The sequence below is a fragment of the Typopeltis vanoorti genome, chromosome 15 (genome assembly GCF_054136105.1).
Source record: "Typopeltis vanoorti isolate ZY-2024b chromosome 15, IOZ_Tvanoo_1.0, whole genome shotgun sequence".
Classification (NCBI taxonomy): Eukaryota; Metazoa; Arthropoda; class Arachnida; order Uropygi; family Thelyphonidae; genus Typopeltis; species Typopeltis vanoorti.
In genome coordinates this window covers 31304411-31331239 of record NC_143563.1, presented here as the reverse complement: position 1 = coordinate 31331239, position 26829 = coordinate 31304411, and the positions used below count along the sequence as shown (strand labels likewise).

General features: G+C 36.1%; 1 long non-coding RNA gene across 1 annotated transcript in view; it reads left to right on the top strand.

The window, feature by feature from the left end:
• Positions 1-11346, top strand: part of LOC150098564 (uncharacterized) — a 30594-nt gene extending 19248 nt beyond the window's left edge. The window contains exon 3 of the long non-coding RNA XR_016549441.1: positions 11029-11346. This is a non-coding gene — a long non-coding RNA (uncharacterized LOC150098564). The remainder of the gene's footprint in view (positions 1-11028) is intronic.
• The last annotated feature ends 15483 nt before the right edge of the window (positions 11347-26829 follow it).

Sequence of the window (26829 nt, the reverse complement as noted above, 5' to 3'; positions counted from 1 at the left end):
TTGTGGGGCTCTTGTATTGTGGTATCTATTTCGAGCTCATTTGAGTTCATTTCTTGACCCGTGAAATTTTTTTAACATTCTAAAATACGACCTTTTTTTCCTATTTCTCTCCAAACTATTAATATAAGCATACAGCACATAAAAATTATTAAACAAACAATTATTTTTGAATTTTAAGAATTGAAGAAATTTAAATAATACTAATAAATATATTTATGTAATCTTTCTAGCTTTAATGCTTCGTCCCTTCATTAGAATAGGTTCTGAACCTTTCGTCGGTGATAGACTGGAAATGCTAAGAAACCAAACTATAATAATGATTTCTCCTCTTCAGCACAACTAAAAAGAAATTCAAAACTGCGTTGTATTAAGTTCAGAAACTTTGAATCTGTCATAGTTCAACAACTATATTTTCAACATCATTCATGTGCAACCACTTGAAATAAACCTTTAAAAAGATAATAAATAGACCGAAATACAAATGCGCTAACAAACTTTCAATATTGGGGTGGAAAAAAGAAATATCAAAGAAACGTAATATCAGAGAAACGAATTTGAAGTAGAAAAAAAAAAAGAGAAATAATGAGCAAAGATGAAGAATGTTTAAGAGTATAAAAAAATTAAAAAAAAGTGAAAATAATTCTACTAAGAACATAAGAAAGGTAGAAGAAATAGGTTAGGACCTGGTTATGGAACTAATTAATTAATATTAGGAACTAATTGCAAAAAGAAAGTAGAAAAATGAAATAACCTAGAGGCATGCTGATAGGGATATCTTGAAAGAAATTTTACTATATTGGAAGTATATTATTAAGTTATATTCTTAAGAATAGATTTTAACAAAAAAGAGATAAACTAACAGCAGAGTCAGTATTAATTTAAGAACGAAAACCCACTTTTACAAACTTCAGGAAAAAAAAAAAAAACACCTCCAGCGCTAAGTGAATTACTTATGTAGAAATTCAATAAACTTAAAATTTCCGAGATTGTCCAAATATTAAAGAAATCAGTAGTTTTAATCGTTTTAATCAAAATTATTATTACTTTGGTATCTCTATGTTGTCTGGAGTTGGCCTGACAGAATCGTGAGCCGACTTTGTATATATAATGTCATCATATGCTAAATAACGCAGTTCTTTTCTGTATTATAGTATGATATGCTAGTATATAATATAGGAAAGAAAAAGAATTACATACTATCAAATTTCATCAAATTAAAAAAAAAAAAAAAAAAAAATATTAATAGATAAATTTTAAAAGAAACAAAGATAAAAAAAACTATAGAAATAAACACACCATTTTAGAGTATAGATAAAGAAATTATAAAAGATATGAGCGAGGTGTCGAAGTGCTATAGATTGAATTTTCATAATTTCTTTCTGTAAGATTTTTATAAGATTGTTTGGTGCATGAAGATAAATATTAAGTAGCCTTAGCGGGGCTATAACAGTAACGAGGAGGAACACAAAGTTTTGGCAATTTGATGGTAGTCGGATTCTGAATTATGGACTTTTGTGATACTTGTTGCAGATGAGTTCTGAAGATCTCGCCATTTAATGCCAGTGCTTTTATCCAAATAATTCCTAGTTTTGCAGAAGTGCCGGCCAGGCTACAACTGCACGGTAATCGTTTTTTCTTTCTTTTTTTTTTTTTCAGCTTCTGACACTTCACATTGATAGACAAAGAAAAGCAAATCGATGAAACGATATTTGAGGAAGTATATCGTGAATTCATCAGACTGGGCGAGCTGTTTAATCACAACTGGCCGGGAAAGGTTAAACTTTATGATACGCCCCCCCCCTCCGCAAGCGTCACAGGCAATGACGCCACTAACATGGAGGAACGGTTGGAATCGGTGGTGATCTCTACTCCCTCAGATTTCGAAGAGGCCCGCGCATGCAAGAAGCGCAAAACAACCGTAGAATCACCCAAACATAAAGAAATGGAACAAGATGGTCCAGTTTCGGACTCCACTGCTTCCTCCAAAGAAAAGGTGCCTCCGATCATACTAAGAGAAAAACAACGATGGTTCAGCTCTAAGATCAACGATGTCCAGTTTACAAATTGAAAGTGGTCCTCCGTGGTGTCTCTCAAGACATTAATCCAAAAGAGATAACTACTGATCTTAACTTACAGGATCTGCCTCCTATAAAGGTCAGTAGAATGTATAGATCTGACAAGACTTTGATGCCGTTAGTCCTCGTAGAGATCAATAACATATACAAAAATATTTACAAATTAAAATCAATCTGCGGGATCATCACACCAGAGCCACTTCGGAAAAGGACATCTTCTGGGCAATGTCACAGGTGCCAAAAGTTTGGCAACGCCCAAAAACTGTGCAAAGCTGTGACAAATATGGTGACAGCCATCCAATCAATATCTGTACAAAGCCGAAAACCAGCTTGGCTAATAATGTCAATTGCGGTGGCCCTCATCCTGCCAACTATAAGGGATGTACTCAGCACTCGAAGAGCAGATGGTTGGAGACAGCTAAACAGTCCTCCTCCTCTAGTACAAGAATACCAGAGGCCCCGGCATCACAGCCGGAGGCTCGGCGGCCTTCAAAGATAGAGGGTGCCAAAGGCAAACAAGAAGTTATGCAGGTGTGGCCCGTGCAAACAAGTCAACGCCAGACCAGAATCAGCCAAAAGCACTTAAAAAAAAACCTGACTGCTGTTATTATGACCTCTCTAGCAAACATGCTACAAGACTGTCAAACCCTTCAGCAACATCTACTAAAGGATTCCTACGCGAAACACAGGCCATCCTCACAGCATATATAGATGAATAGAAACAAACTAATTCCAGCCTCTCTTCAGATCGTTGCATGGAATGCAAATGGCCTCAGAAACAAAAGTTTGGAGCTCCAAAATTTTACCCATAGATATCAACCAGATGTTGATATCTATGGGTAAATAAATCTATGGGTAAGCGAGACACATCTAAGACCATCAGACAACCCTAAAATATGGAGTTATCTCCTATACAGAACCGACAGGTTAAACTATAGAGGTGGCGACACTTCAATCTTCATTAAAAATTATATCAAACACCATTCTGTAAACAACCCTCCAACCACTAACCTTGAGGTCACAGGCGTGGAAGTATTCACTAGCTCGGCCGGCAGACTGAAAATCTACTCATCTTAAAACCCACCTTAAAAACTACTGCGTTCTGATCTAAATGCCATCTTAGGCGTCAGAGAATCCACCATTATTGCCGGAGACTTCAAACACTTTGCCTGGAATTGTAGAACCACCAACAAGAATGGCTGCATCCTTTCCAACTATATAGGATCAAACTATGCTGTTGTGGCAGGCTCCACCGAACCAACTCATCTCAGTACGTTTGGCACCGCTGACATCCTGGATGTAGCTATCCTGCAAGATATTAAACTTCAGTACAGCCTAAAATCATTGAACGAGTTGTCATCTGATCATAACCCAATTCTACTACAGCTGGGAAAACAAGAATACCTGTCTCCTCCCTCTCACTCATTTATATTGTGGGAAAGATTGTCAAAAGTACTTCTGGATTACATTCGACCAGTTCCTCATATAAGTGCAAAAGATGTCGAAACTGCAGCCACAAGCCTCAGCCACCGCCTACAAATCTGTCCCCCAAGCCTGGTAGTCTGCCCGAAGACATTATTAACTTGATCAGAGAAAAAAAAAGAGCAAGGAAAAGATTTCACAACACTCGCCCTCCACAAGACAAAACAGTTCCTATTAGATTAAATGGGGTAGTGAGAGATGCACTCATAGCTCACAGAGACCAAGTAAGGGAAGAAACGTTAGCCTCTGTCTCTCCTATTGACAGGGCCAGTTTTATCATTAGGCGAACCTAGGCAATCGCCTAGGGGCATCAGATTTTGCTACATATTTCGGGAAAAAATTACCGTCTTCGAAAAAAATTAGTATATCTACCCTATATATATAAAATGATAAGCCTTTTTTATGTAATGTTTTCATGTCCCGTTTTTTGTCAAGTTATTTTAACCGTTTTGAAAGTCTTCAAAATTCAAGTCATCAGAATTCAAGGAGAACCGCCTACCAGTTTGAAACTCGGGGGTTGGGCGCTAGGGGATCGTATCCCCCTAGTATATATATATATATTAGTATACCAGTATATAAAAAAAAAATTTCTTTGCCTAGGGGCATCAGATACTCTCGGATCGGCCCTGCCTACTGATCACTCAATCTGAGGAGTACTAAGAAATATCAGAAACAAAGGCAAATCCCTTCTCCCTATATTTTCTGACCAGGCCCTTGTTCACACAGACGTAAAAAAGGTAAAAGCCAAAAAGCCATAGCAAAAAATTTAGAAGAGCAGTGCAAATCTTCATATAAAAACTCAGACTTCGATCGCTTGTATAAAATCCACAGACAGGTCAGACACTCATTAAAACTTCCTGATACCGATGCTGACCATACTGCACCCACATCACCTGCTGAAATATATGGTATTATAAAAAATTTAAAGAATAAAAAAAAGCTCCTGGTCCAGATGGCATCACAAATAAAGTGATCAATCTGTCCCTGAAAAGCTGTAGTGCACCTGACCATAATAATAAATGCAATCTTAAGGTTTCACCAGTTTCCTCCCACCTGGAAACAGGCTGATGTAATCTCAGTTCATAAACCAGGCAAGACCCGCATCCTCACAATTATCGTCCTGTCAGCCTCGTCTCCAACTTGAGTACAATTGCAGAGAAAGTCATCCTTTCACGACTTCAATCTTCAGTAAATGAACTAAACATCCTTCCAAAAGAGCAATTCGATTTTTCATAACACCATGGTACTACCCAGCAAATCCTCTGGATAGCTGAATATATTACCACCAGCTACAACTGGCGTCAATACATTGGAGCTATTTTTCTTGACCTATCCAAAACATTTCACAAAATATGGCACTTCGGATTGCTACATAAACTTATCTCAGTTGGTATCTCACTGAAAATCTGAAGTACCACAGGGATCCCCGCTGGCTCCATTACTATTCTCTATATACATGTCAAACATTCCTCGCAACCCATTGTCATCCATCATGGCGCTATATGCAGATGATACAGCATTATTAGCCAGATATTCTCGGGCCACACTTTGTTACTAAAAAGCTTCAAGAAAGAAAACTTTCTAAAGTTAGAGAAATGGTTCTCGAAATGAAGACTACAAGTAAATCCCCAAAAGAGCTCAGCCATTCTCTTCACGAAAAGATAGATGTCTCCTGCAGGAGACGTCTTACTGTTCAATATTAAAATCCCTTGGCAGAGAGAAACAAAATACCTTGGTGTTGTGCTCGACAAAAATTTAACTTTTAACCTGCACATCAAGACTACGTGTGCAAAGGCAGCTAAAGCCATTGCCCAGATCTACCGCCTAATTAACAGAAATAGCAAGCTAAACATCAGAATCAAATTGCTTTTATACCAGCTGACGATTCCTCCCATAGTCACTTATGCTTCTCCATCCTGGAGCCACACCTCCAATACTAACATTCTCAAACTGCAACGTGTACAAAACAAATGCCTGCGAATGATTCTAAACGCTTCATGGTTGGTTAAAAACAATCAACTTCATCGAGAAATAAATATTCCTTATCTCTTCTCTTTCCTGCAATCTTCAGCAACAAAGTTTTTCCTAAAAACGTCCATACATCCCAACGATCTAGTTCAGCAAGTTGTAGCCTACGAGGCAACGGATATATTCAAACATAAAAGGTAAAAAGCCATTTTAACTTCCTGTAGCGATGCATAATCTCCATGCCCATTCAGGGAGAGCAAACTGCTTTTAAAATTACCCTCACTGTAGTCGTAACAGATAGCGGAAAACGTGAAAAGCATCTGCTTCACCCCTAAAGCCATTAATGTCAATTGTCAAAAAAAAAAAGTCAATTGAAGTGCGACGAATTAAACAAAACATGCCCTTCACCATCTTCCAGAAGAGATTCCTGCAAATCACTCAAACCATTATAACAGCCATCTCTCATAAGTAAAAAATTTAAACCAAAGTCACTCATGATAGTAGCATGGAATGCAAATGGATTGATAAAGAAGGTCCTGGAACTTCAAGAATTTGCGACTCGTCTCAGTGCTAATATCATCTTGATTGGTGGAACATACATAAGACCAACTAATAACCCTAAAATCCGTTATAACCCTAAAGTAACCCTAAAGAGCAAACTGCTTTTAAAATTACCCTCACTGTAGTCGTAACAGATAGCGGAAAACGTGAAAAGCATCTGCTTCACCCCTAAAGCCATTAATGTCAATTGTCAAAAAAAAAAAGTCAATTGAAGTGCGACGAATTAAACAAAACATGCCCTTCACCATCTTCCAGAAGAGATTCCTGCAAATCACTCAAACCATTATAACAGCCATCTCTCATAAGTAAAAAATTTAAACCAAAGTCACTCATGATAGTAGCATGGAATGCAAATGGATTGATAAAGAAGGTCCTGGAACTTCAAGAATTTGCGACTCGTCTCAGTGCTAATATCATCTTGATTGGTGGAACATACATAAGACCAACTAATAACCCTAAAATCCGTTATAACCCTAAAGTAACCCTAAAGAGCAAACTGCTTTTAAAATTACCCTCACTGTAGTCGTAACAGATAGCGGAAAACGTGAAAAGCATCTGCTTCACCCCTAAAGCCATTAATGTCAATTGTCAAAAAAAAAAAGTCAATTGAAGTGCGACGAATTAAACAAAACATGCCCTTCACCATCTTCCAGAAGAGATTCCTGCAAATCACTCAAACCATTATAACAGCCATCTCTCATAAGTAAAAAATTTAAACCAAAGTCACTCATGATAGTAGCATGGAATGCAAATGGATTGATAAAGAAGGTCCTGGAACTTCAAGAATTTGCGACTCGTCTCAGTGCTAATATCATCTTGATTGGTGGAACATACATAAGACCAACTAATAACCCTAAAATCCGTGGGTACACTATGTACAGAAATGATAGACTTGGCGCAAGAGGTAGAGGTACAGCCATATACGTAGGCTGTTCAATAAGTATACAGATTAAAGATAATCTGTATACATAAAACAGATTACCTTTAATTGTCATCATTTACATGGTCTTTTTCGAAGTAACTACTGTGAGACGCGATGCATTTGTCCCAACGTTGCGTCCACTTCTTAAACACATGTGAAAGTCCGTTTTTTGAGAGTTCTTTCAAAACCGCCTCCGCAGCTTTTACACATGCTTTGTTAGTTTCGAAATGGTGGCCTCTTAGTGGTTTCGTGAGCTGAGGAAACAGCCAGAAATCGCACGGTGCGAGATCAGGACTGTATGGAGGATGTGGTAGGATATCTGTGTTGTTCTTCTGCAAAACGTCCACTACACAACCAGCAATATGTGGCCTTGCATTATCGTGGTGCAATAAGAAGCCATTCTTCAGCAATGGACGCTTCCTTTTGACGTGCTTGATGATAATCGCTGCTGTGTTGATCATTGTCTCTGTGATGGACGTTGAAGGTCTTCCCTCACGTTCAAAATCTTCCACATTTTGCCTTCCTTCCTTATTCCTTAAATGTTTTATGCCAGCTAAAAATACTTGCCCTCGACATTGCTTCATCGTGGAAAGCTTCGCGTATCATGTTAAAAGTGGTCCGATGCTGATTTTTGCAAACGCACACAAAATTTAATTGCATAACGCTGTTCCAAGGACGCTTCCATTTCGAAGACTGGTCGCACCTCGTAGGCGCGCCGATGAGCACTTGCGTCTAGTCACATCAACCCGTATACGTCATCTATCAACCTCTTTTGTTAATACAGACAGCAACATTCCACAGAAATTAATTATTCCACGGAAATTAATATTGTGATGAGTGGTTTCGCCACAGTAAAATTAGTCATTACTTATTGAACAGCCCACGTATATTAAGAGTTACCTAAATCATAATACAATACCCAACCCCCAAACCGTGAACCTGGAGGTGACCGGCATGGAGACATATCAGAAACGCTAGCAGTCTCAAGATCTGTGCTGCGTATAATCCTCCGAGCATTCCTCTGCTGACAACAGATCTGGACTCCATACTCGAATCCAATTACTCCATAATAATAGCAGGAGACCTCAAAATACACAGGTTGGTACAGCTCTTCAATTAACACCAAAGGCTACACGCTATTCAACTGCGCAATGCTCAATTCTACTGTTGTGGCAGGACCTACAGAGCCTACCCACTTCAGCCCATAAGGCAGCTCGGATGTGCTAGACATCGTTATTTTTAAAAATATAAGGTACCAATACAAATTGGAAACAGTTAATGAATTATCTTCTGGCCACAGTCCCATAGTGCTTAATCTAGGTTCATCAGATTAATTCTCTCCCCCGAACACATTCATACCACGGGACAATTTAGCCAAGGTACTTCCTTATTATATTGGTTCTGTGCCTAACATTCGTATAAAGGAAGAGATAGACTCAGCAGTAAATAACTTAACGATCCAAATTCAGAAAGCAACAGAACCAGTCAGGCAAACCAGTGTCTTCCACCCAACCAACCATATCCCAGAGGAAATCATCGATCTAATTAGAACAAAAAACAGAACCAAAAAGAGATTCCATAATACAAGAGCCCCACAAGACAAAAAGTACTGAACAACCTAAACATACAAGTTCGTGAAGCTCTTCAAAAACACAGAAACCATCAATGGGAAGCCAAATTGGCTAACATCAATGCTGAAGATCACTCCATCTGGAAATTCTTAAGAACCATCCCCACCAAAAAGCAACTCATACGCCCTATACAAACCAAGAAAGGGATTGTTCATACAGATAAAGAGAAAACTGAAGCACTGATAGATAATCTTCAATCACAGTACAATCCATCTTATGCAAATCTAAATATTAACCTTGTATGCAAGACTCACCGTCATGTTAGGACAACTTTACGACAGCATAGCGATAATTCAGAACATATCACTCCCACTACTCCGGCAGAAATAATAAATATCTTAACTAATCCTATAAATATCTTAACTGATTCAGTTGGTTATGCCAGATGGCATAACGAACCGAATAATAAAACTACTTCCAAGAAAGGCCATAGTCCATCTCGTCAACATTACCGACTCACCAACAAAGCCTGTCAGCGATTCGCTCAGAAGACTCTGAGTATACGGAAGGAATTAACAGATTTTTAAAGAGAAACGATGCTCCACTGTCATTTGGAGAAAAACTTGTGCATGTTCTTTCAGAGATATTAAGCGCTTACAAATCCAAAGTTAGCAACGTGTTGAAGAAATGACGCCTACAGTGGATATTTACGAGATCTCTTGTAGCTCAAGATGTAACTAAATAAGCCTAAAATACAATACTTGGAAAGAAGTCAACAGTCACTCCCAATACGGGTTTCCATGGTAGGACAGCAATATGCAAGCCTCGCATTACTTGAATCGACATGCAGCATCGTCTTCAGTGGTGCAAAAAGCGTGTACAGTGGGACGTGGAAGCTTGGAAAGATGTATTATGAAGCGACGAATCATGCTACACCCTCCAGCGAGCAGATGAATGGGTGTGCGAGTGACAGACGCCTCTTATCAGTACGTAACCCCAACTATGAAATTAGGGGATGGCCGTGTGATGGTGTGGTCCTGTTGTTCCTAGTTTAGCCTGACACCTGTGTTTGTGGTGCCCCGAACATCGAACTCCGAGAAGTATCTAAATAATCTGGATGCAACGCTTCCCACTTTTTAGCGTTTCTACGGAACTGACCATTGTCTTTCAGCAAGACGATGCACCGTATCATGAAGCTACTGTTGTAACTGCGTGGTTTGTGAACATGAACGTTTCCACACTTTACTGGCCTCCACATAGCCCTGTCCTCCCCCAGGGCGGAAGTCCCACAACAGTCCATCACATGACTACAGGAAGAATGGTTCAAAATTACCATTCATCGGTATGGTACTCTTAAGGAACGTGGGCCCTATAGGATTGCTGCAGTCATCGCAGCGAAAAGAGGTCCTACATGTTTCCACAGTACAAATAGAGAACTATATGTAATGATCTTTTTTAAGGAATACATGAAAGACACACGTTTCTGTTTACAACAAAAAATATGCATCGTTGATTGGTTATGGACCAAAATATACGAAACAGGAACTGTGAGATTCGATCTTGTGGAGCGATGGCATGTTTTGAGTAGGAAGAACCTTTTACCTGAGTGTTTGGTCCCAACGTTAAATGTTTAAGGTACACGTCGTGAACTTGGTTGCTTCTCTTGGTGTAGATTACGTTAACTAGTGTTCGTGCATGGAACCTATAAGTGCTCAGTACTAAATAGATGTTCTGAGCAATCGTTCGTACTTGTGCTTGTTTTATGGTGTTGAAGAGTGTCAGGTATGGTACCATGAATACTACTGTACTGCATGACACAATAATGAATTGAAACACGTGATTTCTAGAGAATAATGAACAGAACTCAACGGTACATCTAGGATTAAACGCAAAATTAGTGCAGAACTAAAAGGACCTCTTGATAGTTGGGACCTTTCTTTCTTTACGTTTTAACATGTGAGTACTATTTCTCTTTGCGCCTTTCTCTGATTTACAAATACAGTATAATAATTATTTAGTCATACTATTTAACAAAATTAATTATTGATTACTTATTTTAATTAAATCTAAAAGTATTATATCGTATGAAATTTATATTATTCGCAAGAAAATTTGAATGTTTGACCCCTTTCATAATTTGACAGCGTATATTAACTACTTTTTTTTTAAATATAGCACTTGAATAATATTAGGAAAAAGGTACGAGTGTTAAAACAGTGTGTTTGAAACCAGCGATTCGCAATAAAAGTCGGGGATCGCTATTAGACCAAACTGTGGAAATGCAGATGTTTTGTGTCCAGTTATCCTCCATACAATTCATACATCAGTCCTTTGGGGCATTACATGGTGTTTGGTCATTGAAACGTGGTTTAAAAGGCAGTCATTTTGGCAGCGAAGAGTTTAAAAGAAGGAACTGTTTGTTAATAAGTTGACTTTTTTTCTTTTGTAGATTTACACCATCTTGTTACCTGCAGAACAAAATGTATTCAAAACCAAGTGTCAAGTAATGATATAAATGGATTTCGACACCTACTGTGGCTTGGAGTACCCTATAGTTTGAGTTCTAGAGAGTTTCCAAATCCTTAGCCTATTCTTGGACTGATGTATTACAGATTTGCAGTCTTTCGTGATTGGAATTCGTATTAAAAAAAAAAGAGTATTAATTTCAGAGCAATTTTGTGATGATTTAAAATTTTCTTTTATTTATTTTAAATTTCTGTATCAATAAAACCCAAGTAAGGTTAATAAAAAAATCTTCAAAAACTAATGTTATATAAAATATCAAAAATATGTCTTTTTTAAGTTATGAAATAAATAAATAATTCCGCTAATGCCTTTCATTCTCACAAGGAGTATGAGAGGCCGTTTTAACCCTATTCAACTTTTGGAGCCTGAGGAATAATCAAACTGCACCATTAGCTGAAGACTGTCACTAATTTTTTAAACAACATCCAGTGAAGAGACTGCAGGCAAGTGCCGCCATTTCGTTCTTGGTCGCTACCCCTAACAGCACTTATTATTATTACCTGAAATAGTGTGGGTTCTACGTTGATTTTCTTGAATTTAAGGGACGAAAAATTCGAGTTTCCGGTAGGAAAATCCACCAGAGATCGTCTAACTGGCTGTCAAAGAAAGGCTTCGAAATAAATTCCTCCATTTGGCGACTGGAATCACTATCGGTTTAGCAAAAGGGTAATAAATAAATACTACCTTTCAGTGTGTGTGTGTGTGTGTGTGTGTGTGCGCGCGCGCGTTCGTTCTGTGCTTAACCATGTCTATATTTTATTAATTTCGGATTACTTTTAGAATGATATTAATTTAAAAATAATAATAATAAAAATCGGTACTATTAAATCATTTAATAAAACTGAGCATACAAAAATCGGCAGAATATTAAAATAAATTGCTAAATTCCTAATAGGTTTGGAAATTACACATTACAAACTTGCTTAATCTAGTTTTTCGTAGCGAACTTCAAAAAAAAAATGTTAATTTTTATTACGTTTACTGAATCATTTTATTCTTTTATAATTCTTTTATTACTATGTTATGAAATTCACATCAATATTTTTCTGGAAATCATGAAATCTTACGCAAACTTTATTTATGTCAAATTTATTATAGACGTCTTTTTAGCACTGAATTATTAATGTAATGATTTTCTGTCACGCGTTCTTACCACTCCGAACAAACTATTGTTGAAGATATCTATGAATAAACGCAGAGAACTGTAGTGATCTCAAAAAAAAAAAAAAATAAAATAAAATAAAAAGCGACATGGCTAGGCTTCTTCATTTATGCCAACTTTTATCGAGTACAAAATGAAGGAGAACGAAACTGCTGGCTAGGCAATACGGTGCCCATTGGCTGCGTGAAATTGCCTATTTACCTGGCAAACAACGACCAGTAATTGTCGTAGCGAGAAAGAAGAGATGAAAGACACAGAGCAGCTACATCTTTTAAGAATATGAAAGAGTTTTTCGGCCATTCTGCTGTCAGATAAAGCTGTCTTTTATGTCATGAAATGTCGTCATCATTTATTGAAGATGCTATCGACAAAAGTGTGTTTTTTTTTGTTATTTTTCATTCTTTGTTGTTGCTTAGATTATTTTTCTTTTAGGAAGGCAGGGGGAGAATAATTCAAACAGTAACTTCTAAATAAATACCTAAATAATGAAAACAAATCATATATGGAAGCATGGATAACATAATTAATTTGCTAATTGTTGCCTGCCATGCTAAGCTGTTGTGCTAGCAGATTATTTATCGTTTGGCTACTTCATTTAGCAGTTAACAAGCTTATCTCAATACTCGGTTGCCTGTTAGATTTCTTTTGTTCTTCCCTAACAGATTGAAGAAAGATTTAGGATGTTGCTGAGTATAAGAATTAATGGGGTTCTTCACAGAGTCGGTCCTTAAGCTATTTTTATTCCGGAAAAAGAATCTCAGCTTTTTTTTTTTTGTTGGTATTTTTCTCCATCTGCTAACTTATACCTCGATTTTAGTTCTCTTTTCTTTTCTTTTTTTGAATTCGTTTTTATTCCCCATCATTCTTATCATCGTTTTTATTTTCATTCTAACGTTTCCGCTTGCCTCTTTCTCAATGTTCATACATCTACCCTATCTTGCGTAGCATTGCTCGCCGTTTAGCTGGCTAACTTCTTTTTTTTTTTTTTCTTTCTTTCTATCTTTCTTTATCTTTGCATGTGGTCACTAAGCACTTAAACTGCTAACTTACTTTTCCTTTTTTTTTCTTTTTTTTCTCTCTTCTTCAAAGCTAGTTTTTTTTCCCTTGTTTTTTACGCATCATATTCTAGACTCTTTCTCTTCTTTCTCTCTCTCTCTCTCTCTCTCTCTCTCTCTACCAGCCTCAAATATTAACCTTTTTAGATTTTCTCCGGTATGCTATGTATTCTTGTTATCTACAGTAATATTTATAGCTTATTCTTGCTATTTATTTAATTTACTTCACTAAATCAGCCCAATTTCGATTCCAGATATTGAGTTTAATGTTTTGTACAACGAATGATCACTGTTTTTTTAATTACCAAACTTATATGGTAAATATCTTTGCATTAAATTCATTTATATCGGAATTTATATTTGCTTACTATTTTAAATAAATAGAAAGAAAATAAATATCCACAGTAATCGTGAAAACCTCTAATCATATATCAACAAAAAAATGCTACTTTTATTGTAATTTATGAAATCATAAAATGTCTTACAAGGAAATTATATTCCAATAATATTCTTAATTACACCGGAATTTGTAAACATTTTAATCCTAGCGCCATCTACAGAATAATCCTTTTATATAACGCTTCAGAAGATATTTAACGAAATAAACAATTAAAGATAAAAGAACCTTTCAAAAGATATCAAAACGGAAGTCAATTATTAATAACGCTTCAGAAGATATTTAACGAAATAAACAATTGAAGATAAAAGAACCTTTCAAAAGATATTAAAACGGAAGGCACTCATTAATATGCATTTTACAAGTAAGATAACTAAGCAGCCTTTAATATATTTCTCGCACTATTGCGTAGTCCAATAACAACCATTATAAATCACACATATCGTTTAAATTGCTTAGTTTAAGAAAATTGTATTATCCTGTAAAATTCATCGCACCGCCAGGCGTCAGTCGTGCTTCGTTAAGATGCTTGTTACGAGACTATTTTTGCTACTTTATGGGTACAATGACATTTCGATGAATATTATAAGAAATCACGGCGAAGCAGTCATGGTATGAGACGAATTAAGATTATTTCGGTCAGTAATCACTAGGCATGACAAGAAATTATAACTGCAACTCCTGCTTTACGTTCTCTGTCTCATTTTTAAATAATGATATCATTTTCAGTAAATTGGTACTTATCCAAACGGCTGTGGGAAGAAAATGCTTTTGGTGATGTAAGATATTGCTGTATACAGTAACAGGATTGTCGAACTGTCATAAATAAATAATAATAATGATCATAATACTACTATCCCATAGAATAAGAGGAATGTTAGCCATTTAGAAATTGTCAGATGCAGTATTTAAGTTAAGGGATATTACATCCCATAGTTTTCTTCTATATTATGGGTGGAGTTTCTAGGCAGTTAACAAAGAAGCGACATCTAGTAGTCGATGTATAAGTTTTCGGTGTGTTTAAAATATTTATTTTTATTATATTATTTGCTTCTGTTTTTGTCATTTAGTTGTGGGATATCTCTATTTTTAGCGTATAAAACATTATAGGGTTACTGCTGCGATTATTATCGCAGATAACTGTCATAAGATCGTGTAAAATTATTTATTATTTACTATTCATTCTACCACTTATTATTATTTATTATTGTTGTTCTAGCATACCGAAGATTCTCGAACTTCAGCTATAATTCATTACAGCAATTCAGTTGTAATAAACTTGCAGGAGGCAATGGCTGAGATTCTGTGTGTGTGTGTGGGGGGGGGGGGGTATTGCCTCCTTTGATACTTAATTGATCAGTTAATTGACTTAATTCAAATTTATTTAATTGCTTGTTTATTTACTTGATTACTTAATTGTTTATTCGTTTGCTTTCTTAGACTCTTACCTGATTATTTACTTTCTTAATCGTTTGTTTAGTCGTAAACAAATAGTATTTGTTTATTGAACTGTTTAACTGTTTATATATTTACTGATTTTAAAACACGCATTTCACTTGCATAAAACAATATCCTTGGGTACTTTTATATTTGCATGTTTCTTAATTATTTATGTCTTTTCTTATATTACATTTACGTGTGTAAATGCTTACGTATTTTTTAACCTGATTTATTTGTTTTTAGTATGTTGAATGTAGTATTTCAATTTCTAAGAACCAGTATATAGAGGGCTCTCTGAATGCATAAATCCATATCCGTCTCAAACAAACAGATAAACGATACTCATTACATTAGTTTAAATAAATTTAATTTGTTTAAACTAATGTTTAAACAAATTAAATTTGTTTGAACGTTAATTTTAAAAATAAAATTAATTTAATTTGATAAAATTAATTTTATCAAATTAAATTTTATCAAAATAAAATTAATTTGAAAACGTAGTAGTAATAGCTTGGAGAGTAAATAACTTAAAAGCCTTCCACTGTTCCTACGTGGCTTCAAAAAATATGGCGTAGGTTCTGTAGATTGCAGATCGTTCAAGGATATCACAGAGCTTTTTCAGCGAAGTCTATTTTCACAGAAAATATTTTGCATTTCACAGAAATGTAAGCATTTTCTGAATAAAAACCACACTGAAGGATACAGCGAAGTCTTAGCATCGTAAGTTCATTTTTACAATCGTGTGAAGGCTGAAAAAAAAACAAAAAAAAAAAATCCTCTGATCCCATCCAAGAAAAGCACAAATAAACGGATGTGACGTCACTCATCATCGCTTTGCGTTGGAAAGAAATCTAGATACTATTTCACCTATAATTGAATTGATTTTCTATCGCTTTTTTATATCACAGAAAGAGGCAAACAAAAATGTTTCGCTTCTTTCTGCCACTGCAAACAGTCATTTGAAACATTAAAAAAAAAAAAAAGAATAGAAAATAACTTAGCATTGTTTGGAAGGTTTTCCGATAACACATTTCTGTGAAATCCTTGTAGCCAACAGTTGCGGAATAAATTGGTGGTTGCACCTTTTTTCGAACTGCATCTAAAATGATTTCTTAGTTAAAAAGAAGTTGATACTGTGAAAATACCGAAATAAGAGAGTGGTCTGAAAAGTTGTCGGCGTAACAATGAAAAAACTAATTTATAATTTCAAAATTATTTTAATTTTTGAACATAATCTCCCTTAAGATTAATACACTTATTCCAGCATTGCTCCAGCGCCATTATCCCGTCCCTGTAGTGGTTCTCCGGTCGTCGTTTTACCCTTTTAAGATAATTAATAAACCAAATGCCTTTAGAATCGCAAAACACCGATGTCATGACCTTTCCTACTGATGGAACCGACTTTGTCTTCTTTGACGCTGAACAACCGGCTTCTGTCCACTGTTTTGACTGCTTTTTGGATTCTGGTGTGTACTGGTGAATCCAAGTCTCATCCATAGGAATAAATCGACGCACAAAATCTGTTTTATTCTTGTTAAAACGCTCCAAGCACTCTTCAGAGATTTTCATGCGAGTGCGTTTTTAATCTGCTGCGGGCAAACGCGGCACTCATCTTGCGCAAAGCTTTTTCATTTACAATCCTTCATGCAAAATATATCCTACAGCCCATAAATTTTTATGAACTTCGAATGAATTTCTTTTGGCATTAAACCTTCTTTTACTTTATAACCGCCGATACTCAATTTTATCCATTTCAAGGGATACAGACAACACTTTTGCTTCAGACAGTTGTATAAAACAAACTACTTGATAGAATGACTTGCAATTTCACATGGATGCTCAAGACAGATATACCAACTTAAAAAAAAAAAAAAAACCTTGCCGATAGTGTCGCCATCTATGGTCGAGGCGGAGAATGATTCACACCACCCTCGTACTTATGCAGTATTTCATTCTGATGAAAGAACATAATAGCTTTAGTAAGTATATATATATATATATATAGCAAATGAGTTGGCATCTTTCTGATGTATATCAGAACATCGAACCACTAAGGCGCATTCGTATATCGTATGATATACGCATGCGCCATAGTTTGTGATGAGACATTTTTGAGATATGAAGATTTCCATTATTTATTTTTATGCATTTAGATTACTATAATACACCTTTCAATCTTTTATATATGAAACAATAATATTTCAAAACGTATAATTTTTTCATAGATTCCTCCTTATCAGACAACGGGGAATAAAAGCATCTTGCTTCACCCTTCTGGCCAATGATGTTATGTTAAGTGCAGGCTATGCCATGTGGTTACTTCGATGTAAAAAAAAGATTTTTCATAGATTTATTTATTTATTTTTTCATAAAAAATGATTTTTCTCCACACGTGACATGGGATAGGACTTCGATCGTCTCTAAGCATGGAAATCTATTATTTTGGATCGTATTTGTAGGCAGATGCTTATGAGGATTAATCGAATACATCTACCGACAAGCCACTAGTAGTGAGAAATGATTTTTCTTCGACCCTATTAGTCTTAAAAGCAAAAAGTACTGAGGGGGTTTGAGTATCAGGTGCTATACCTCGCGTTTCATTTTCTATTCATCAAAACAATGAATTGTTCATTTTATCTTAACGAACTGAAATATCATCAACGGAAAATCAAAGAAGAAATATTTTGGAAACCAATTAAAGGCAATAGGCATCTTTTACTCGATTGCCAATTCTCAAAGTAGTATCTTTTCTTTTTCTTTCTAATTGAAACTACGCATCTAGGAAATATCTTCATCCAGAGATGGTGTTGCAGTCCTATTGTGCGTAGGCTAGTTTGACTGTCAGCTGCCGAGCTGTTTTGGAATCTTTTAGATCTCTATTGGTCTACAAATTTTTTTACGAGTTCATTGAATCAATGGAAGAAAAGAAAGAGAATTGATTAAGCCGGCCTTCCGACAAACTGGCAGGAAGGATAAAATGTTTGATTTGTATTTATTAAAGCAGATATGGCGTACGGATCTCTTTTGGAGATTTTAGAGAACAAGTGCTGCCATCCTTCGTTGGAAACAGTTCCTACAGTCGGCGACTAGACTTGAAGTGGCGTTTGTGTCCTCTGTGCTTGGTCACTCGAAATTAGACTTAAGTTCAAGTCTAGTCGCCGACTGTAGGAACTTTTTCTAAGCCTTTCTTAGACCGGTTCCCGAGTTAGTCGATCTTTGGCACGGGCAAGCGGATTTTTCATCCTGTAAACTCAAGAAAATCGACCGTAGTACTCACATTATTTCAGACATATCTTGTTCGGATTAGCTACTAAGAGATGGCAGCACTTGTTTTCCAGCCTCTTCATCGGTGGCTGCTATAATTAGTGATAGACATGGGCCAGCTATCTCCGATTGGCTACCGGTGGAGATTGAACTGCTCATTCAGTCTCCAAAAGCTAGATAGGGTATAATGGCCTTGCCTACTTCCTATAAGGGATATTCACCCCATATATATATATATATATATATATGGTGTTCCTCAGCCATCCCTTAGGACTGGTTGAAGGATTCAGTATGTATTTTAGGACTGTAAATCCACGGGCCGGTTTATCTGTTTTGAGGGATGAAAATCCCGAGTTTCCGAGTGAGAAAAAAAAAAAACCTCTACCTCCGTATGAGATCAGCATCGGTTTGTTAAAGGGAGGTCTTGTTTTAGAAATTTGTTTACATTTCATAATAAGGTGACTATCGTTCTGGATAGGAGTGATTCATATACAGGGTTACTTCTGGATTTTACAAAGGCATTTGACAGGCTACCACATAATAAACTGGTGTGTACGTTACGGCAAATGGGATTGGAAAATCAGTTGATTGTTTGGATAGCAAACTGGCTTTTGATATTAAACAGTTGTGTATAGAGGTATCATCTCTCAGGAGGAGAGTTACCAGTGGAGTCTCACAGGTTTCTACTTTTAAGGCCACTCTTGTTTGCAGATGATGCAGAGGTAGTACTGGTGCTTCAATACGATTTGAATCATATTGGTGGATAAAGAATTGAAATTCAAAGGACATATTGCAAAAATAATAAAAACAGCACAAAGAAATGCCAGTATACTAAGAAGAACATTGACAAGTAGAGATAGGGACACGGTCATTCCAATGTATAAGGCTTTGATTAGACCACATCTAGACTATTGCGCATTGATTTTGGTCGTTCAGAGGCGAATAACAAAAGCAATATCGGGATTGTGGAATATTATTTATGAAGACAGGCTGAGAGAATGTGGATTACAGACGCTAGTCAATAGGAGGAAGAGGGGCGTTATAATTGAGACATATAAACTGCTAAGGGGTGCTTGTCAAAATAGATACCCAAGATATTTTTCAAAGGGTTGAAGGAGGGAAGGGAATAGAGACAAGAGGTCATTCTTGGAAGTTGTATAAAGGTGTGGTACGTAAGAGAGTGCAGAATGACTTTTTTTGCATGGAGAGTGGTTGGTGAGTGGAATTTATTGCTAAATGAAATTGTGAGTGCGCAAACATTGAACCAATTTAAGATGAGGTATGATGAACATTAGCTCTGTTAGAGTACATCTTGCTATTGCCTCCCTTGATGAGTCTTGACTCCAGGAGGTGTGTGTATAATAATACTGTAATAATAATAATAATAATAATAATAATAATAATAATTTGTTAACACTTTATTATGTCTTGCATAATACATACACCTAGAAATTACAAAATTTAAAAATTACATATAATAATTTTTTAATTCAATGCTTTTTATTATTAAAATTATGATTATATAGTATGTATTTACAAAACGTGTTCTTTTTTTCAACAAGGAATTTCATACAAATTTTCTTTTCTTTTTTTTTTTAAACAGTATTTATAGTAGTATAACAATAATTTATATACAGTATACAGTATTTTACAATTTTTGTTTTAATGTATTTAAACGCTGTAACTTCAGCACTTCAATCTGATAAATGGATTTTTTTTTCCTTTCTGTTGATCTGGATTGAGATGTAATGTCTCAGCTTACATCCTCGAAGCTTTTCAGTAAGCTTATCTGAGGATGACACCGGTTAGTTATTTTTTTTATTGATTTGTTTGCTGTGTTGGAAGTAGGCTGATGTTTGAGAGGTCAAATGAATGATCTGAAAGGTCTGATCAAAATGAAATTGCCGATATATTCTGGTGTTATTACATCTGTCTGATGCTTCAATTCGTTTGTATTGTGGTCTTCTTTTTGAACTAATTAGGATACTTTTTTTCCCACTGTGGCAGCCTTTCTATGTCTTCTGAGCGTTTGATTTGTATTGGCTTTGAAATTTGTGACTTCCTCAAGAATACGTTGGCATCTCTGATCCACAAAAATTGGTAATTTTCTGCTGTTTTTGCTTTTCTTGCTTGCTACAACAGATTCTGGTTGAATGGTGTTAAATATTCGGATAGGAAGATTGGTGTATTGTCTTGCAATAATAATAATAATAATAATTCAGCTTTTGAGCTTTGACAGTTACGTAAATTTAGCTGGTAAATAGTTTGTTACGTAATATAGTATTTATAAAGGGTTTTTAGAATTTGTAATTATTATTTTCATTTTTCTCACCATGGATAGGAAACCCAATAATAAATGGATGTAGTTAATTTCAGAAAAATAGAATTTGGACGTGAAAGTCTGACTACATAAGATAATTGTGACAAGCGACGTTGTATCGACAATACTGTGAAGTGCAAAGGTGTGGCGATGTTAATACTAGATTTATTTGCAAGTACTAATTATAAATTGCTGAATTAAAGCAAGTGTAGATGGTATTAAATAATTCTGGAATAATACAGTTCACACCCCCCCCCCCAAAAAAAAAAGCTTCAGGGAAATTCTTGGCGCTTTTTTTGGTATCAAGAACGACTTCGACATAATGCCGAAGGAAATTTATAACATTTGGGTGATTCCTTACCCGAAGTTTTTGCCTAACCTTTTATCTATGGCATAGCTGGAAACAGTCATCCCAGAAGGCAAATTTATATCTTCAGTGGTCCAATGACGTCATCCAAATGCATCCAATGATGACACCAGAACATCATACATCATGAATTTATGAAGTGTTAAGATACTTCCGTATATCATATATATAATGCACCTGATTCACAACCTTGTGCCGTTTTAGTGGCAGCCACGTTTGGGGAAATGCTAATTGAATTCAGCAAGACCAAACCCACTCAACACTTCAACTATTTATAAGGAACGCTCCAACGATCTTATCAACACTCATGGGCAATTTCAACAGAAAGCCTAAATCTTTACAGATAATCATTTGGAATTCCAACAGATTGGTAAATAAATTACTCATTGCAAGAATTTACCACACATTGCCATGTGGAATTCATCCTCGTTAATAGAAGTCATCTCCGTCCTGCTGATGAACCAAAAGTTGGGAATAACACCTTTAATCGTAATGATAAACGAGATATCAGAGGAAGGGGTGCTGCCATCTCTAACAGGCGTAATATAGAACACCACAAATTTATTAACCTTCATATTACCAGGGTCGAAATCATTCAGGTCAACGCCGACAGTCTAAAGGTCTACTCTGTTTGTAATCCTATTTTCCTAATAAACGATTACCTCATTCTCATCTAGAAGAGGATGTCTTAAACAATTTAGACAGTATTAATCACACGAGAATTAAATGCTAAGCACTCTGCACGGAACCTGCTAGAACTCGCACAGTTCATTGAAACCGTATAAGTTCTAGCAGATTCTGTATTTTTTCACTGCTCTTCAAAAGAGACTATTTCCCAATCATAAACTCGACGGAAAAAAACACAGCTCAGTGTCAGATCTAGAAAAGCAGATATCAATCGCTGCGATTTCGGTTACTCGAACCAAGTGCATTTCTTGATTGTCTCCTGGAAGTAGTTAAATACCTCATCCTTAAGGGAAAAAATAGAGTAAGATGGTTCTATCAGAGATTGGTCTGAAAAAAAGCACATTAGTATCGTTCCATAACACACTTTGCAAGCCTCCACGTCCCACTGTACACACTATATTTCCAGCATTGAAGATTGAGGAATATTCTTCGGTTTTAAGCCTCAGTTCTGAATGTTTTTTTTTTTTTTTTTTTTTCAGATTCGTGTTCCATTTGATGCCGGGAATTCAGTTTTCAACGTGTCCGCCAACGAATGACGGTTTTTACGTATTTTGTTACGTAGCCGACACACTTCGTCAGTCTTTTCTGAATCCCCTCGATTTTTTTGCCATTCATTATTATTTTTATTTTATTTTATTTTATTTATTTTTGGCGATTAAAGCTGGGAGCCATGATCCAATATTGGTCAGACTTGTGTAGCGATATCATAACTTCCTGTCTCCTGAGTGAAAAGCTTTTTTTTTTTTTTAATTAAATTGTGCCGAATACAGCTTCTGCAATCTCTTGTTACTGGAGTTAACAAAAACTCAAATAGAATCTTGTTAAAAAGACAATGAGTTTTTTTTAAAAAAAGTAAAAAACTTAAAACTCGGATATAACGCGGATCTTGATCCATCTTTACCACGAGTTACCTCGATATTTACTATTTTGAAGCAGATCATACAACCAATCGAAAAAAAAAAAAAAAAATCAAACAATGGAAATACTCCGTTATTTTACACATTAATCTTTATTAATTTTTTGATGAAGCGAAACAAAATAAATTGTGATGGAATTGTAATTATTTAATTTCATTTTTAAATAAAAAATAAAAATAAAGAGAGGATATTTAATATTCAATAATTAATATTTATTTATTTATTTAATAATTAAAACTTCACAATTAACATTAATTAAAATTTAATAATTAATATTAATTTAATTAATTAATAATTACTAGTTAATGATTAATATTTCTATACGACTGTGAAAATTTGGAGACAGTAATAAGTAAAGAGTAATAAGATTGTTTTTAGCGTACAAAAAAAAAAAAAAGATTTATTAGAATTGTTCTGAATTGAAATTCGAGGTAAAGTTGTCTCGAAGCTTATTCAAATATTCGTTTGCCTCCTTTTCGTTTTAAAACATGATCGTTATCCATTCTTTATCTCACACACACAATAACTTATTTCTTGATCAACTAGTTGCAACATAGCAACATCTATTTGCTGGTTGCCTCTTCAGAAGGGAAAAAATAATTATTTTAGAACATTTTAAAAAATATTAAAATTTTAACAACAAAAATTTTAAAAACAAATTGTTATTTTTTTTTATTAGAAAAACATATAGAATGGTTGCCCTTGCAATTTTTTTTTTTAATTACAAGATAGTAAAAGATTGTTTTCTTTTGTGAGATGTCGTTCACAAAGGAAAGTAATCAAAAATGTTTCCAGCCGTAAGCAAAAATTATTTACGAACAGATTTGCCCGTTAAATACTAAGATTTTTTTTACAACATGCTTATAAACTAATCGTAAACAGTATTTTTTATTTTTATTTTTTTATGGAAACATAAAATAACAAAAAAGTACTGTATATTCGGTTTTAAGTCAGTTTTCCACTTTTCGTCCCGGCTTAGCTAAAGGGAAATCGATATAAAATTCTTAACAATTCTCTATAAAATCTATAAGAAAAAGGCTCAGAAATCTGATAGTATTACCAAATGTTAAGAATCAAGAAATGCTGTTTGTATCGGAAATCTGAAAATAAATGAAAATTCTTCGAGTTAGTTCACTTTTGACTCTGCAGATGGCAGCACATATTTTACAATAGTTCCCCTCTCATCCGCGGGGGGGATACATTCCTAGACATCCCGCGTATACCTGAAACGGCGAATTGTTTTTTTTCTAAACATACATACCTATGACAAAGTTTAATTTACAAATTAGACACAGTAAGAGATTCACAACAATAACTAATAATAAAATGGAACAATTACAACAACATACGGTAATAAAAGTTATCTGAATTGAATCTTACAACCTCAGCACACGTTTTTTTTTGTTTGTTTTTTTAATTTTTAATTTTAAATATACAGATTTATTTAGGTTTCTGTTTGACATTCCGAACTGCCAGCATCACTACTCTCGCGCTTTGGGTGCATTATTAATCTAGAACAGTGATGGCGAACCTTTTTACCCGGGTGTGTCAAACATATTTTATTTTTAAATATTGACGTTGTTGATGTGCCACTTGCATACATGCATTATAAATTTAACTACATAATCATAGATGGTGACTTATACATATCATATTAGGCTATTTATTTAATAGGACATTGATATAAAATCGATGAATTCATATTACACAATTAATTTAATAAAGTTAAATTACAAACTTACATTACATATAATGACTTTTCTGTTGCCGAGTGCTGGTAGAAAGGTTGCTTTATAGAAAGGCTATAGTGTGTACATATTAATGCTAACACAGGCAGCGCATGATACAAGCATGATACAAGCGGTATCATGCAGACGTTCCCGCTCAAGTTCTTCTAATTCATTTCTAAGAGCAGTAAACTTTCTTTTCCAGATAGGATTACACTGGAAGTCGGCTAGTTTTTTTCTTTTTTAATATAATCACCATCACTAAGTGGTTTCCCATGTTCAACAATAATATGTGAAATACTGTAACTTGCGGCTACTAAATTTGAAGGTCCTGAAAGAAATTTAATTAAAGTCCCTGATTGTGATTCTGCTAGTTTTAGATATTGCGAAATGTATTCTTTGCGTTCTTCAAAAGTTTTTTTTCTAGGAGCCATTTATGCTTAGTTTCAAAATGTCTTCTTACATTCCAAGTTCTACTCACAGATAGCTCACCACACAATTTACAGAGAACTTTATCGCCTCTATCAATAACACCATATTGTTCAGTCCAGGCATCTTGGAAATTTCTTTCACTTCCTTTCTGTGATAATTTTAGTTTCTTATCAGTGCTAGCTGCCATTATAAAAGGGTTCACAAATTAAAAAAAAAAAGATCACAATTATATACAGCGGTAATTAAACAGTAATAATTAATAAGAAATAACAATTACCTGGAAATGAATTATATACCGGCAACTCAAATTACTTAAGTCCAGACCATGCAAGACTACCACTACTTCTTTCAGCAGGGTTGCCAGATTTATTACCGGTACGTTCGTAGCAACCTTCTTACGTTTTACTCTCTATCATGCTACTAAATAGCAGCAATTTAGTAGGTTTTGTTGAGACGTCATCGCAAGTTGTTACCATTTGCATTACTTAACAAAATTTACTGAATTTATTGCAACTATAAAAATGTTTTCATTATTTACTCAGATAAATTCAATATTTAATGCTGCGAGTTATATTTTCTGTTAAAGTGGTTTTAAATATGATTAGAACTTGTATTACTCAATCGAGAGACTTGGAATGCATACATGAACGAATTTCACACAGAAGTCAAATGACAACTTTAAGTTTATAATATATAAAACACGTATTTATAAGTTTGTATCGTATATTATTGATAATATTTTTTTATAAGTTTGTATCATATAATAGTGATAATAATTTTATAAGTTTTTATAATATCATGACTATGCAGAAATTATAATGATTAAGAAAGAAAACGTAAACTTAAAACGCTGGTTGTTTATAGGCTAGTTAGAAAATAAAATTGAAATAAGCTAACTACAAAATTAAATAGAAATAGGCTAACTATAAAATATAATTCTTTCAATGAACTAAAACCTACCTTCGCCTTAACTAAGAGCGATCTTACACGATTTATCGCAGTTTTTTCATCAGAATACCAATATTTTTCAACGTCCAAGGTGTGTCACCTGAAACCCTCAAGTGTGTCAGTGCTAACAAGCGTGTCATAGGTTCGCCATCACTGATCTAGAACCACTCAGAACGCGTAACCAGATATTCTTGATTTCCAAAAGACTGCAAGATACGTGTAGCTTTCTCCACCTTTGCAAGGAGTTGCCGTGGTGTTGGACTACCTCTGGGATCAGCTGAATTGTCTATTACTAAACAAAGAGTCATACGGCTTATATTTCGGCGATGTAAAATTACCCTAAATATAAGATGACAACTTTAACAGCCGGTTGTTTACGTTGGAATAATTCCTTGTCTCTCCCACCCTTCAAACAAACAAACAGAAAAGATGGGGGGGTGGGGGGGGGGGGGGGTGGGGGGGGGGGGGGGTGGGGGGGGGGGGGGGTGGGGGGGGGGGGGGGTGGGGGGGGGGGGGGGTGGGGGGGGGGGGGGGTGGGGGGGGGGGGGGGTGGGGGGGGGGGGGGGTGGGGGGGGGGGGGGGTGGGGGGGGGGGGGGGTGGGGGGGGGGGGGGGTGGGGGGGGGGGGGGGTGGGGGGGGGGGGGGGTGGGGGGGGGGGGGGGTGGGGGGGGGGGGGGGTGGGGGGGGGGGGGGGTGGGGGGGGGGGGGGGTGGGGGGGGGGGGGGGTGGGGGGGGGGGGGGGTGGGGGGGGGGGGGGGTGGGGGGGGGGGGGGGTGGGGGGGGGGGGGGGTGGGGGGGGGGGGGGGTGGGGGGGGGGGGGGGTGGGGGGGGGGGGGGGTGGGGGGGGGGGGGGGTGGGGGGGGGGGGGGGTGGGGGGGGGGGGGGGTGGGGGGGGGGGGGGGTGGGGGGGGGGGGGGGTGGGGGGGGGGGGTGCAACCGTAGTCTTGGATCCTCCTTTATGCAGTGGAATTATTTTCCCCTCTTTCCACACCTTCGGGACTAAACCAG